This window comes from Tupaia chinensis, unplaced genomic scaffold (assembly GCF_000334495.1).
Source record: "Tupaia chinensis unplaced genomic scaffold, TupChi_1.0 Scaffold000418_1, whole genome shotgun sequence".
NCBI classification, from domain to species: domain Eukaryota; kingdom Metazoa; phylum Chordata; class Mammalia; order Scandentia; family Tupaiidae; genus Tupaia; species Tupaia belangeri.
In genome coordinates this window covers 588,036-604,993 of record NW_006159923.1, presented here as the reverse complement: position 1 = coordinate 604,993, position 16,958 = coordinate 588,036, and the positions used below count along the sequence as shown (strand labels likewise).

The 16,958-nt window shown below is 38.9% G+C and overlaps 1 pseudogene; it reads left to right on the top strand.

Moving 5' to 3' along the window:
• The first annotated feature begins 12,575 nt into the window (after positions 1-12,575).
• Positions 12,576-13,986, top strand: LOC102500197 (non-histone chromosomal protein HMG-17 pseudogene; annotated as a pseudogene).
• Positions 13,987-16,958: the final 2,972 nt, after the last annotated feature.

Sequence of the window (16,958 nt, the reverse complement as noted above, 5' to 3'; positions counted from 1 at the left end):
TGTTTCCTTCTGTATATGGAACAACTAGAAATAATATCCAGGGAACTAATTCTACTGATCTAATTTCACTGAGACAATTTCATCTGAGATTGGCTATTCATTGAGATGGACATCCCTGCTACAACCAAAACAAGCACCAATGACAATTACTTTACAATTAGAAATTTGTAGAGAAAAGTGTACAGAAGATAAAGAGATTCCCTTTACTTTAAGTTTAAATCCTGTATTTGTCTCCTCTGATATACTAAAATATACAGGCAAATTTAGTTTCAAGTGACCTTTGTGTGTTTATGTATGTTTCCAAGACAAAAATAAAAGGTGAAGAGCATTGTTTGGTCTTTGTTTGCCTATTATGGTTAAAACAGGATTTTATTTATTTATGATTGATTGATTGATTTGTGTATTTATTTATTTATTGTCAAAAGGCACATGCACTCACAAAAAAAGAGAGAGAGCGAGAGAGAGAGAGGGAGAAGAGAAAGTACACCCCCATGGGAGATGCTCAAGCTGTAATCCCTTCTCCTCCTCCACCTCTCTCTTTGGAATTTTGGGCACACATGCATATGCACGCAACATTTCTGAAGCCACCAAGTCTAGGACTCTAGTCACATGATTAGCCATGTGAGATTCAGCTGCCTTAACTATCAGGCCATAGAGCTGGTCCAAGCAAGGATTTTTACTTTAGATTACTAACCCATTATCAGATAGACGATAGAAATAGATAGGTGATAGAGATAGATAGATAGATAGATGATAGATTAGATAGAGATAAATATAGATATAGGTGATATAGATATAGATATAGATAGATATATAAAGATAGGTATATGATAGAGAATTAAAGACACATAGCAAGTTTTAGAAAAATGTCTCTTTCCTTGCCCCTCCCCCACCTTTAAGTTCTGATCCTAAATCTCTTTCTGTATCATGACATCAAATTTTGTTTAAGTCTTTAGCTAGGAATGAATCCAATCAGTTAGAGTTGGAAACTAACCCTTTCATCTTGCACAATCACTGATTTCACTGGATAGAGATAAAAATGGGACTTGCCTTGAGAGCACATTGTGTTAAGCTAAATGCTGCATCCCAATTTCTATTTATTTTTCCAATGTTCCTCCCACTTATGAGTCCTCCTTCCAACTACTGTGACCTCATGACATGCCTCTCCAGGTCACCTTGTTACCTGTGAATGCTAGTTGTATATAGTGCATCTGAACTTTGGGTGGCCATACACATGTGACTGCTTTTTCTATAGCAACAGATGGGTCAATGAGTTTCCTCTCTGATATAACAATCGCTTATTACTATAATATTGATTAGTGATCAATGAGTTGGGCTAAGGCTTGAGTGCTATTCAGAACTATAGTATCATTCACCTGGATATTTCAGAATCAAGAAGGTTTATTTCTCTAATTCTTTTTTTTTTTTAAGTTTATTTCATTTACAAGAATGACAAAAAGAGAAGGAAAAAAAGAGACAAGCACTCTCAACAGAATCTCATGCCACAACCACCTTCCCCAGCCTTCCCACTGAGTCAGGAGCATGGGTTTGTACTCCTGTGAACTGAGGACTAGAACCCATAAACTTCAATCATCTTTATGGATCCAGCTTCACTTAAGTAATGTATTATCACTACCACTGAGCTGGCCTTATTCCTCTAATTGTTTTCATGTGTTTTATGTCAAGCTACCACTGACCACAGCTGTAGTATGGATATTAGCCATTAGACTGCTGACCTGTCAATAGGTATTCTAATATCTCTTACATATTCCAGTATCTCTTACACCTCCAGTATGGGTGAACAATCATTTTTATTTGCCTGGGAGTGAGACACTTCCAGAACATGGGAATTAGAGTGCTAATATAGTCCTCGGTAAACTGAGCCAAGTTGATGAACTGCTGCTCTTCATTGTACTTATCTTAAAAGCTCTTTTTCTACTTATTTTTGTGACTACCCATACTGCATTACATAGGTCATATGCTAACTTTTCATAGAAGTATTCTTCAGTTATAAAAATTTCCCTGGAGGGACCAGCAGATGGCATAATGTTTACGTCACTGGACTCACATGTAGTCAACCACAGTTTGCATTCCTGACCTGGAGACTTAAAACTCACACCTGGTGCATGCATGCCCAAAATCCCCAGGGGAGAATGAAGGAGAGGGGATTACAATGTGGCCATTCCCCCTCTGTCTCTCTGTCCTCTCTTTCTCTCCAGTGAGCATATGTGATCTATAGCAAAAATCTCTCTAAAAAAAAAAAAAACTCCTTAAAACCTAAGCATAGTTAAGTCTCTCTTTCTATAATACATCTTTATCTCAAATGTCATCTCCTTAGAGACAATCCTTGACAATGCAAAACACTATTTACTCTGCTTTGTATCATAATCTATCACTTTAATGTTTTGAAATTATTTGATCATTTACTCTCCTGAATTATTTGCTTATTTACAGCCTGTCACACACACACATACATGCACACACTATAATGTACATATTCTACCTATTTCTCTTTATTTTTTAAGACAGGGTCTCTTCTTGTTGCAATCCTCCTGCCTCAGCCTCCTGAGTAGCTGGGACTATGGGTGCATGCCACCATACCATCTTTTAGGGTGAGCCAGGAAATGAGCCTAATCCTCTCATGTGGCCGTAGTCTGTGGAGCAGCAATGTGTTACCAGTGCATGTCACCATGGCTTGGTTATAATCTTTATCTCTTGGTCTTGTTTAGGACTGTGTCCTAAACTTTTCTAATACTAAACAAATCTTAGAATTTTTTTATATCCCTGTGAAAAATGTCACTGATTATTTTATTGAAATTGCATTGTATTTGTAAATTATTTTGGGTAGAACTAATATTTTCATTATATTTATTCTTCCAACCCAAGAACACTGGACTTAATGGTATAGAAACTACATTCATTATCTTTTCTGATCACAGTGGAATTAAGCTTCAAATTACACAAAATACACAAAAGCATGGAAATTAAACAAATAATCTAAAACTAAGCTAAACTAAACAATCCACTCTTTTTTTTTTCTTTTTTTGGAGAGGTTTTTGCACTTGCCAGAAAGACAGAGAGAGACAGAAAGCGAGAAATCACCCCCCAGGGGGTATGACCACACTGCAATCCCTTCTCCTCCATTCTCCTCTCGGGATCTTGGGCACGCACGCACATGTGCCTGGTGTGAGTTTAAGCCGCTAGGTCTGGGACTCAAACCTCAGTCGACTACGTGGGAGTCCAGCGACATAGCCATTACGCTATCTGCTGGTCCCAACAATCTACTCAAAGGACTTCAAAATTTTAAAACCAAAATCAAAAGATACATTGACACCAGTGAGTATGAACACACAACTCTCCATAATCTGAGATACAGCAAAAGCAGTCATAAGAAGAAAGTTTATGGGAACCAGCAGTTAGCGTAATGGCTATGTCGCTGGACTCCCACGTAGTCGACCACAGTTCGCGTCCCGGACCCAGTGGCTTAAAACTCACGCCGGGTGCGTGTGCGTGTATGCCCAAGATCCCGAGAGGAGAATGGAGGAGAAGGGATTGTGGTGTGGTCATACCCCCTGGGGGGTGATTTCTCACTTTCTGTCTCTATGTCTCTCTTTGTCTGTCTGGTGAGCGCACGTGCCCTATAGCAAAAACCTCTCCAAAAAAAGAAGAAGAAGAAAGTTTATTGCAATTAGTGCTCACAAGAAAAAAAATTTAGAAAGGTGGAAAATAAATAATCCAACAACACATCTCAAAGAACTGGAAAAACGACCAAAAAAATTCCAAAATATCAAAGAAATAATAAAGAATAGGGCAGAAATAAATAAAATAAAGAATAAACAAACTATACAAACTATATAAAACATAAATGAAACCAAAAGCTGTGCATCTCCACAAACTATTTATTTATTTATTTATTTATTTATTGGGGGGGGGAGAGGTTTTTGCTATAGGGCACGTGCGCTCACCAGACAGACAGAGAGAGACAGAGAGATAGAAAGCAAGAAATCACCCCCCAGGGGGGATGGCCATGCTGCAATCCCTTCTCCTCCGTTCTCCTCTTGGCATCTTGGGCACGCACGCACACGCACCTGGTGTGAGTTTTAAGTCACCGTGTCTGGGACACGAACCGCAGTCGACTACATGGGAGTCCAGCGACATAGTCATTATGCTAACTGCTGGTCCCTCCACAAACTATTTCTAAAGATCCAAAAGGAGCATTTCCAAACTCAGTCTATGAAGCCTCCATCATCTTGATCCCAAAAGCAAAGAAGGACATAACAAAAATGAAAACTACAGACCAATATCCCTGCTGAATACAGATGCAAAAATATTCAACAAGATACTAGCAAATCAAATCCCACAACACATTAAAAAGATTATCCACTATGACCAGGTAGGCTTTATCCCAGAGATTCAGGGGTATTTCAATATACATAAAACAATAAATGTAATATGTTAACAAACGAAAAGGTAAAACCATATATTCATATCAATTGATGCAGAAAAAGCATTTGATGAAATACAATATCCCTTGGGATCAGCAGTTGGCATAATGGCTATGTCACTGGATTCCCATGTAATCTACCGTGGTTCGAGTCCCGGACCTGGTGGCTTAAACTCACAGCAGGTGTGTGTGTGCCCAAGATCCTGAGAGGGGAATGGAGGAGAAGGAATTGCAGTGTGGCCATCCCCCCCTGGTGGGGGGAGGTGATTTCTCACCTTCTGTCTCTATCTCTCTCTGTCTTCCTGGCAAGCACATCACTCTATAGCAAAAACCTCTCCCCCCCACAAAAAAAAGTATCTATTTACAATGTCCCTTTACGATTAAGAATCTCAGTAAAAGGTTCTAGAAGGAACGTTTCTCAACACAGTAAAACCCATCTATGACTAACCCATAGCTAACATCATACTGAGTGGAGAAAAACTGGAAGCTTTGCCACTAAACAGTGAAAGAAAGCAAGGTGCACACTTTCCACTAGAAGTAATAAAAGAATTGCGTAAAGTGGCAGGATACAAAATCAATATACAAAAGTCTATAGCATTTTACACACCAATAATGACCAGACTGAGGCAGAATTGAAGAAAGTAATCCCATTTACAATAGCCACCTCCAAAAATGAAATACCTAGCAGTAAACCTAACCAAAGAGTTGAAAAATTTCTACAAGGAAAACTCTGAGAAATTGAAAAAAAGAATTGAGTATGACACAAAAACATCCCTTCATATTCTAATAGATATACTTAGTATCTAATTTTTACATATCTATATTTGTAATATACCAGTAATGATATTTTATGACTTAAATTTATTACAAAATATTTTATTTCTCAATTTGAAATTCAAAAATGTTTGAAGACCTCCGCTCCTAGAACTGATAGGAGTTTTCAAATATCACATGGTACATACTCTTGATGGTTCTATTATTCTGATCATTCAGTTTGTCTACAATTCCTGGATTTTTTTCTTTTCCATTAGACTTTCTGTATAATATAGCATAAAAACTTCTGCTTTGTTTTTATCACTGCACTTCAGGATTTCCTGTAGGCTCTGTAACCTATGACTTCTCTTTATGTGAATTAATCTCCAAATTATTGACTTCGTATTTTGTGTGTGTGTGTGTGTGTGTGTGTGTGTGTTTGTGTGAGTGTGCAAGTCCTATAACTGTGAGACTCCTGCTATTTGAGCCTATCTGGCCTTCTAAGCTGAAAGTATCCACTAGAGAGTGGTGTGTACCTAAATTATCCCTGAAACATTGATTTTATTTTAATTTGACCATTGATATTTATACACACATGAAAGTCAGTTAGTTTGGTGGGTCACTATCTCCATGGTTCAGGTCACATACAACTTTTATATGTGAATTTCTCTCACACTGAAATAAATTTGTTATGGAAGAAACTTCGGAAGGTGAAAAAAAAAAAAATTCAAGAGTCATTCCCATCAGAGCTTCCAACAAACACTTTTCCCTGTCTTTGTCATTGACCTCTACATGACTTAAGCTCTAGTCATGAAATAAATTTTTGTTTGTGGTTCTCATGGGAACCAAAGATTTTCAATAAGTGACTTGATAAGATGTCAACACTGTAAGTCTGAGTAGTTAGGAAAGGTATATGCATATCAGTCTATATTGTTTATATTTTATTTCTTAAGGTGGATGGTAAACTCATGGAATTTACTTGACTAATTATTTACTTTATAGGTCTCAGCTATTTCATTACAATTTAAAATAAGAAAAATCTATTAAATTAAATACACAGTTATACAAATCATGTAAGATAAAAGAAAAAATAAATAACTCCAAGCATTTCCAGGATACAGAGAGGCGGTTATCAGCGCACACACACACTCATACACAAAGAGGATCAATGAGCATTTAAGTTGTTCCCATTTTTTGGCTATTGCAAACAATGCTACAATAATAATTGCAAACAATGCTGCCATGGGAGTGTGGATATCTTACCAAGATGCTGATTTCATTTCATTTGAATATATACCCAAAAAAATGGGATTACTGGATCACAAGGTAGTTTTATTTTTAATTCTTTGAGGAAACTTCAGAATGTTTTCCGTAATTGCTGAACTGATTTATATTCCCATCAATGGCACACAGAGATTCCCTTTTCTCCATACTCTCACCAACCCTTATTAACCTTCTGGTTTTTTTATGAGAAAGAGACAGAGAAATATTCTTAATAGGATCTCATGCTACAAATCATTTCCTCCCCCAGTCTTTCCAGACAGTCAGAGTCATGGGCACATGTCTCCAGCATGTACAGGTTGACCAGGGAACTGAACTCATGATCTTGCAAATGGATTCAGCTTTGTTTAGGCAGTGTGCTACTACCATGCTATTAGCAAGTCTAGGTTTTTTGTTTTTTTTTTTTTTGACAGTTTTTCATCATGTCATCATCTTTCTGCTCCAGCCTCCTAGGTAACTAGGGATACAGGTCCCTGTCACCACACCTGGCATGTTTAAGTTGTTCCAGGGACCAAACCCAGGCCTTCCATGCAGCTCCAGTCTCACACATCAGTGCCTACCACCCCTGCAATGGTGACTAGGCCCACTTGCTACCTTTTGACTCTTGGATAGCAGCTATCATTGTGGTTTGTATACATGAATTTCTTCCATTTACTTTATAATATCCTTACCTGAACACTAAGTTACTAACTTTCCAATTATAAATTTGGAGATAAATTAGTCTCTGTCAATTATTTGGAAAGTAAAACAAAATAACAATTAAAAAGTCTTCATTGGACCAGGACCAGAGGAATGAACTGAGCAAGTTGGCTTACATGAAGACATTTTAACTCTGAACACTTTCTCACCAACACTAGCAGTGTGCCCTGGTCATATATTGTGTCCTGGGATTGCAGGTTTTTGGAGAAGCCCACGTATGTTCCAGAAGATGTAGGTTGGTATTAACTGTCATAATTCTTCATCTGCCTTAAATCAACAGTAGCGGCACTTATTCATCAACAGGACTCTGCTGTCTTCCATATCATACTTCTGCTCCTCTCATAGACATTGGTATGAACAGGCAGTGCCTTTCTTGAACCTCTATGACGTTTCACAAATCTGGGGATACGCCTGCAGGTTGCTAGCATAACCAGATCTTGATGTTCCAAGAAAAGGATCATTGACTTGGCCCTACAAGATGCGGCACCTTTCTTGGAGAACTCAGTGTGCTGAGATTTGCTGAGGCATAGTGTGCTCTTGGAGCTCCTATTTATTTGCTTCTTATTTCATTGTATTGTGTCAGAATGATAGTACGGGTGTGACAATATGCACAGATAAACAACTTTTCCAAACTCTCCAAACACACAACACACAGTTATGGAATATGACACAATTATTGTCAAATATGTATATGTATTTTATATATATATATATATATATATACACACACACACACACACACACACACACACACACATTTTTTTTAATTGCTAGAAGGTACATGCACTCACCAGAGACAGAGAGAGCAAGAAAGTACCCCCTGATGGGATGTGGTCATGCCTCAATCCTTTCTCCTCCTTTTCTCCACTCCATCAAGATTTGAGGCATACATATATACATGTCCAGCGTGTTTTTCAAACTACCAATCAGGATTAAACCGTGGTCAGCCATGAGGCTTCCTACACACAGGGCTTAAATGATACACTGCAGGGTTGACCCTCGATGATACTTAAGTAGTAAATTTTTTGTTTGTTTATTCCTTTCTTTTTTAAAAAATATAGTGATTTTATTTAACTTTATTTATTATTATTATTTTCCAATTTGACCAGAGAGAGACAGAAAGAGAGAGAGGAAAAGTGAGAAAGCAAGCCACCAGGTCTGGAACTTCAACCATGTGGGAGTCCAGTGCCCTTAACCACCACGCCATTTGACAACCTCATTCCTTTCTTTCTTCCATGACTGAGAGAAAAAGAGAGAGAGAAACAGCACCTCCAACAGGGCCTTGATGCTATGCCCCACCCTCAGCTTCAGACTTCATGGACATATGCATGACTAAGGGAGGCCTCTGGACATGAACCCAGAATCTCCTCACGTGGGTCAGCCTTGCAGAACATCACGTTTTACCATTGTGCCATCATCTAACCTGAGTAGGATGAGGACTCTGGAAAAGATCCTTAAAAGGAGGATTCAGGGGGCCAGCAGGTGATGTGGTGGTTAAAGTGCTGGACTCTTACATGGCCTGCTTGAATTTGAGGCCCTGACCTGACAACTTGCTTTCTCACTTACCCTCTCTCTGTCTCTCAAATTAAATAAATAAATAAATAAATAAATAAATAAATAAATAATGAATAAAGTTAAATAAAATAATTATTTTTAAAAAGAAGGAGGAGGAGGGACCAGCAGTAAGCATAATGGTTATGTCGCTGAACTCCCACGAAGTTGACCGCGGTTCTCATCCTGGACCCGGTGGCTTAAAACTCACGCCGGGTGTGTGTGCGTGCGTGCCCAGGATCCCGAGAGGAGAATGGAGGAGAAGGGATTGCAGCATGGCCATCCCCCCTGGGGGATGATTTCTCGCTTTCTATCTCTCTGTCTCTCTCTGTTTGTCTGGCGAGCGCACGTGCCCTATAGCAAAAAGGAGGAGGAGTAGGGAAATCCAAAGATCCAAGTGTCAGACTCACACTTGACTTTGCCCCTTTACTTCCTTCTGCATGAAACATGATCATAACGGGGATGGGTGGCAATGAAAATAAGTGAACAAAAGAAGAAGAGTTTGGGTCAGTCAGTGGCATGGTGGTTAAGGTGGTTGGATTCCACATGACCATCTGTGCAGTTCAAGTCCCAGACCTAGTGACTTGAAAAACATGCCAGTCCCCAAAATCCTGAGAGGAGATGGAGGAGAAGGAATTGTAGCATGGCCATCCCTTTAAGGAGAGTTTTTTCACTTTCTCTCTCTCTTTCTCTCTGTGTGTCTCTCTCTAGCAAGCACACATGCTTTATAGCAATTTTTACAAATTTTTAAAAATAAAGACTAGAAGGTGCCTTGCATAGTGAAGTCATTATAGAGTCCATAGACTTTACATTATATTTTCAGAAATTAGAATTTGTAAATAACACTTTTTTCCATGTTTCCTTAGTACAGCCCATTGTAGTTTCTTTTTCTTCAACATTTTTATTGTTATTATTATTATTTATACATTCAATCATTATGCATCATTCAGTTTGTAAATAGATTTTACACAACATGATTTACACAGGCGAGTTGAGAATACTGTACACACCAACAGGCAACAAACCATATCTGTGTCCCACAAACGTCTTACTTCTCCATTTTCCCTCAAATTTCTCTATCTAAACTCCTCCCCTCTCCCACTCTCATTCCACTTTGTCCCCAGTGCCCATAACAATTTTCAATGCTTTTATTTCATCCAGTCTTTCAGTCTCTACCATAGAGTGTAGACAGTCAGTATATGTTAAGTGGAGACATACAATGTCTTTGTTTTATAGCCTGACTTGCTTAACTCAGCAATAAATCGTCCATGTTTGTCCACTTTCTATCAAATGCAAGGGTCTTGTTGTTGTTGTTGTTGTTGTTTTAATGGCCGAATAGTATTCTATGGAGTATATGTGTCACACTTTTTTAATCCATTCATCTGTTTGTGGACATTTGTGTTGGTTCCATGTCTTAGCAATCTTGAATAATGCCACAATAAATAAAGTTGTGCAAGTGCCTTCCAAGAAGAGCATTCTTCTGTCCTTTGGGTAGATACCCAGGAGTGGAATTACTGGATCATATGGTAGTTCTATTTGCAAGTCTTCAAGGAATTTCCATATTGGTCCCCACAGTGGCTGGACCAATTTACATTCCCAAGAAGAATGTAGGGGAGTTTCCCTTTCACCACAGCCCTGACAGCACTTACCTTATCTTTTTTTTTTTTTTTTAACCTTGGCCATTCTGACTGGGGTTAGGTATCCTGCCATTTTACTGCATGCATTTATTACTTTGAGAAGTTTCTTCGTGGATACTGTTGGGTCTTCTAGGTATATAATCACGTCATCTGCAGAGTAATTTCAACTCTTTGTTCCTACTGGAATGCCTTTTATTTCATTCTCTTGTCTGATCCCAATGGCTAGAACTTCCAGTACTATACTGAATAGGAGTGGAGAGAGTGGGCAGCCTTGTCTTATACCAGTTTTTAGTGGAAAAGCTTTTAGCTTTTCCCTATTCAGCATAATGTTAGCTATCGGTTTTTCATAGATGGCTTTGATTATGCTGAGAAACAATCTTTCCATGCAGATTTTACTAAGAGTCTTAATCATGACAAGATGTTGTATTTTGTCAGATGCTTTTTCCACATCAATTAAAATAATCATATGGTTCTTACTTTCTTTCTGTTAATATGGTGTATTACATTTATGGTTTTGTTTATGTTGAACCACCCTTGCATCCCTGAGATTAAAGACTATCTGGTCGTGATGAATAATCTTTTATATATGCTGTTGAATATGGTTAGTAAATATCTTGTTGAGAATTTTTGCATATATATTCATCAGAGATATAGGTCTATAGTTTTCCTTTTTTGTCATATCCTTATCTGTTTTGGGAATGAGGGTTATGGAGGCTTCATAGAATGAATTTGGAAGGGTTCCTTCCTTTGGGATCTCTAGAAACAGTTTGAGTAGAACAGGGGTTATCTCTTTTAAAGTTTTGTAGAATTCAGCAGTGAAGCCATCAGGACCTTGACTTTTCTTTGTTGGGAGGTTATTTATTACTGATTCAATGTCATTGCTTGTTATGGGTCTATTCAGGCTTTCTATGTCCTCCTGAGTCAATCTTGGTAGGGTATAGGTGTCCAGGAATTTGTCCATCTCATCCAGATTTTCCAGTTTGTTGTAGTATAGTCGCTCATAGTATCCTCTAATAATGTTTTGTATTTTTATTATGTCTGTTGTAATGTTGCCAGAGTCATTGTGAATTTGATTTATCTGGTTCCTTTCTCTCTTCTTCTAAATTAGTCTAGCTAAAGTTGTGTCAATCTTGCCAGATGTGGCGGGTGTGGAGGAGTGGGGCCTGGGGAAAAACATTTGGAGGAGGGATAAGGAGACAACATTGTTGAGACTGGGAGGTAGTATTGTTACATTTTGATCAATTGGACCGGGGAGAAATGTTCACATATTAAAATGATCACCTTGTAAGCTAAAAAATGTGATTGAATGTATTTTAAAAATGTAAAAAAATAAAATAAAATAAAATTTATATAAAGAATAAAACCTTCTATGACAGGAAAAACAATTTTGTTTATCTTTTAAAAACCAGCATTTGGGGTTAGACAGTGGCACAGTCTGTGAGGCAGACTCACTAGTTCATGTCCAGAGACTTCACTGAGTACAACAGGGTCCCACATACTCATGATATAGTCTGGCTGAAACTGGGTATGGATTGGCAGCAATACCCTGCTGGGGGTGCTGTACGTCTGTCTCACTTTTTCACTCATGGAATGAGTAAACCTTTAAGAAAACCAGCATTTATCTGTCTCAGTAACCATTCCATGTATATGCAAAAAAAAAAAAAAAAATGTGTATTCTGCAATTGTTTGATGCGGTGGTTTGTGAAGTTTCATTAGGTCAAGATGGTTGATAGTATTATGCAGATTTGTCATAGTCTTACTGAACTTTTGGTCTAGTTGTTCTATCACGGACAATGAATGGTGACATTTCCAACTATAATGGCATATTTGTCCATTTTCAATTTAGTTTTGTCTATTTTTACTTCTTGCATTTTTAGTTTCTGTTATTAGGTACATAATGTCTTCTAGGCCAGTTGGCCTTTTCATCATTAGGAAATAGCCTTCATTGTCTCTGCTAAATATTGCTGGCCTTAAAGTCAGACAGTAATATAGCCACCCCATCTTTCTAAAGCTTACTCTTTGCATGGTGTAGCTTTTTCCATATTTTTTCCCTAGTAGTGTGTGACTTGATCATTAAAGTATATATCTTTTAGATAGAACATAAGAGGGTCAGGCTTTTCTATACAATTCAACAACATTTAGCTTTCAAATAGTGTGCTGAATCATTGAATTGTTGAAAACGAAGATTTTCAATGTTTCTAACACAAGTTATGGCAAATGAGATGATGGGTATGCTACTTATCCTGACTTGATCATTACACTTAGTAATTTTTTTAATTCTTTTTTTTTAATGTGTTACAAGGCACAGTGCTCTCCAGGGAGAGAGAAAGCACCCCTCAGGGGGACAGACACACCACAATCCTTTCTCTTCCGTTTCTCCCTTAGGAATTTCAAGAACTCATGCACATGTGCCCAGCATGTTTTTTCAAACCATCCAGTTCAGGACTCAAACTGCACAGTCAGCTATGTGGTATCTAGTCACCTCAACCACTCTGCCACTGGCTGGCCCCCCACTGTATTCTTGCACTGAAAAATCACGTTGTATCCTCACAGATATGTACAATTATTATCTATTAGTTTTTTAGCTTCCTAAAAATTATTTTAGGTTATTGCCATGTGGCACACGAGCTCACCAGAGAGAGACAGAGAAAGACAGAGAGGGAAAGTGAGAAATTACTCCCCCCAAGGAGGATAGCCACAATGCAATCTCTTCTGCATTCACCTCTTAGAATTTTGGGCAGGCATGCACAAACAGGTGCCCAGCATGGTTTTCAAGCTGCCAGAACCAGGACTCAAACCTTGGTCAGCCATGTGGGAGTCCAGTGCCTTAATCATCATGCTGGCTTTTGTATTTTAATTTTAAAAGTACACAAAAACACCTGCCAAAAATAAAATACAAATAGCAAAATTCTAGATTTAAAATCAATGCATCAATAATCACATTCGATGTAAATGGTCTTAACATTCCAGTCTAAAAGTAAAGATTAAGGGACCAGTAGTTAGCGTAATGACTATGTCCCTGGACCCCCATGTAGTCCACCGTGGTTCGAGTCCCAGACCTGGTGGCTTAAACTCACGCCAGGCGCTTGTGCCTGTGTGCCCAAAATCCCAAGAGGAGAATGGAGAAGGGATCGCAGTGTGGCCATTCCCCCTGGGGAGTTATTTCTCGCTTTCTGTCTCTCTGTCTGTTTGTCAAGTGCATGCACCCTATAGCAAAAACCTCTCCAAAAAAAAAGTAAACATTAATATTCTATCAATATACAAGAAGAGGCGAGAACAATCCCCAGACTGCCCAAAGCCAGTATGCTGCTGCACAGTCTCCCCACCCCACCCCATGTCTAGGGCCTAGTTCCTGCTTCTTGGCCACCATTCCCAAGAGAAAGGGTGAAGGGGACGCTATAGGAGATAAAGCCAAAGTGAAGGACGGTTGAACTGCAAGGTTGTCTGTGAAACCTGTTCCTCCAAAGCCAGAGCCCAAGCCTAAAAAGGTCCCTGCAAAGGAGGGAGAGATGTTACCCAAAGGAAAAACGAGAAAAACTTACGGTAGCAAGGATGGGAACAACCCTGAAGAAAATGGAGACGCCAAAACAGAAAGCGGAAGGTGCTGGAGATGCCGAGTGAAGATGTGCATTATTGGTTAACTGTGTCCTTCTGGTGTCTGTACAGTTTTAAATACTATTTTTTATCAAGTTTTATAAAAATGCAGAATTTTATTTTACTTTTTTAAAAGCTATGTTGTTAGCACACAGAAGACTTTATTGTGGCTTTGTGGGAAAGGGGCATTCGTCACTAATAGAATGTCTCCGAAGCTGGACTGATTTGAAGGACAACATGTTTCCCTTCTAGTTTTGAAAGATCTCTTCTTAGCTCCGAGGAGAAGGAATTCCCTGATGTTGACACACACAGCCACCTTGGCACAGATAGATGCTTTGTATGTGGAGAACTTAAATGTGTTTCTATGTCTTCTCCCTCTCCGCCTTCAGCATAGACTTAACCCCCTTAAACCAGAAACTCGTTGGGACCTGACTGCAAAAAATTGATTACCAGTATGTCAGTCAGTCTGGACTTTCCTTTTTTTTTAAATAATTCTTTTATTTTATTTTATTTATTTATTTGACCAGAAAAGGGCAGAACAAGAGAGAGAGGGAAAGTGAGAAAGCAAGCTGCCAGGTGTGGTACTCAAACCATGGTTGGCCACGTGGGAGTCCAGTACCCTCAACCACCATGCCACCTGTCAGAAGATGGCATCCCTCAAAAGAGCAGCAGTTCATTTTCTTTTCTTTTTTTTTTTTAGTATTGTATTTGTTTTTTATTTTCTACAACTCTTAGTCTATACAAAATGGATGCAGTCATGTCTATAAAAATGTAACCCATGGTCTTTGAAAGCAAAGCAAACACTCTTGGTCATTATTTGAAAGGGGCTTTTTAAAAATTATCACATTAGGTCATCGGGAAAGTCATGATGCATTTTTCTATGCAAAATGGATTATGACTTTCATAACAACCCAACACAAGGTCTAGTCTCTAAAAGCATTCTAACAATAAGGCTTACTTTGAATACAAAGACCAAGTGCTTGGGAGCTATGAACCACTGGATTTAAAAAAACATCATTTTATAATTGCTTTTTGCATCTCGTTTGGTTTTGGGATCTTCGACACTCAGTAGCTTGGTGTTCTTAGCAGTTCATTTTCTATATTGTAGGAACTTCAGGTTGATAATCTGCCATTTTCGTTACTCAAAAGTCAGGATCGGCGGAACCAGCAGTTAGCGTAATGGCTATGTCGCTGGACTCCCACGTAGTCGACCGCGGTTCGTGTCCCGGACCCGGTGGCTTAAAACTCACGCCGGGCGCGTGTGCGTGCGTGCCCAAGATCCCGAGAGGAGAATGGAGGAGAAGGGATTGCGGCGTGACCATCCCCCCTGGGGGGTGATTTCTCGCTTTCTGTCTCTATGTCTCTCTCTGTCTGTCTGGCGAGCGCACGCGCCCTACAGTGAAAATCTCTCCAAAAAAAAAAAAAAAAAAAGTCAGGATCGGCTCACAAAAAAGTTGTTCAACAACATGCTAAATGTGAAATGTCAACTCTCACTCTAAACTTTCCCTGGGCAGAGTAGCAAATGAGGACTTCATTAGATGTCATAGTGGCTTTCTGATTTTGGTGGTCTATCAAAGTAGGGAGTTTGAAAGTTGTTGTTTACTCTTTTTTTTTTTTTTAGAATTATTTTAATTTATTTATTTTTCACATGAGTTTTTCCAGAGAAAGACAGAGAGTGAGAAGGAGAGTGAGAAAGCAAGCCTCCAGGTCCAAAACTCCAATCGTGGTTGGCCATGTGGAAATTTCAGCGCCTTTAACCACCACACCACCTGCTGGCCCACTGTTTTTTTTTTTAAGAGAGATTTTTGCTATAGGGCTCATGCTCTTGCCAGAGAGACAGAGAAAGACAAAGAGACAGAAAGTGAGAACTCACTCGTGAGGGGATGGCCATGCCACAATCTCACTTCCTCCGTTCTCCTCTCAGGATTTAGGCACACACAGGCCAGCATGTTTTAAGCTAATAGGTCAGGAACTCAAGCCATGGTTTACTATGTGGCATAAATAACCATTATGCCATCTGCTGGTCTCAGTTGTATACACGTAACAATTTTCTGTTTATGTTCTGTCTGAAATACCATGATTGTTCATGAAAAGTTTCTTTAATATAGTTGAACGTAGTTTGGCTTGGAAAAAAAATCATTATAATCAATAAATTAGATTTCATCAAATAAAAATTATCGGGACCAGAAGTTAGCGTAATGGCTATGTTGCTGGACTCCCTTATAGTCGACTGCAGTTCAAGTCTCGGACCCAGTGGTTTGAACTCACGCCGGGCGTATGTGCATGCATGCCCAGAATCCCAAGAGGAGAATGGAGGAGAAGGGACTGTGGCATGGCCATCCCCCCTCTGGGGTGATTTCTTGCTTTCTGTCTCTCTGTCTTTCTGGCGAGCACACACACCCTACAGCAAAAACCTCTCCAAAAATAATTAATTAATTAAAAATAAAAATTATCAGTAAAAGACACTTGTAAAAATGAGAAGACAAGCCGCAGACTAGGAGAAAATATTTGCAAATCATATATCCAACAAAGATCTTGTATCTAGACTATGTAAAGGAAAGTTACCATTTATACTAATGACAATGAAAACAAGCAAAACATACATCTACCCTGTACTCAGTCATTCCACTTCTAGTTGTTGACCCAAGAGAAATTAAAGCATATGTCCACCCAAAGACTTGCACACAAATTCAATAGCAGCTTTATTTGCAGTCACTGATGTCTGAAAATAATTCAAATTTCCATTAAAAAGTGAAGGGGAGAGCAGGTTAAGGTGGATTCCCACATGGCCAACAATGGTTTGAGTCCCGGACCTAGAGGCTTGATATACATGGCGCCTATGAATGTCAAAATAACTAGAAAGAAGTCAGAAAGAAAAATGTACACACTGTATTATTTCAATTATGTAACATCTGAGAGAATGTAAACAAAATTGTAGGGACAAATAGCACATCAGTGGTTTTCTGGATATGAAGATGGGGGAAAGGAGAAAGGAAAGA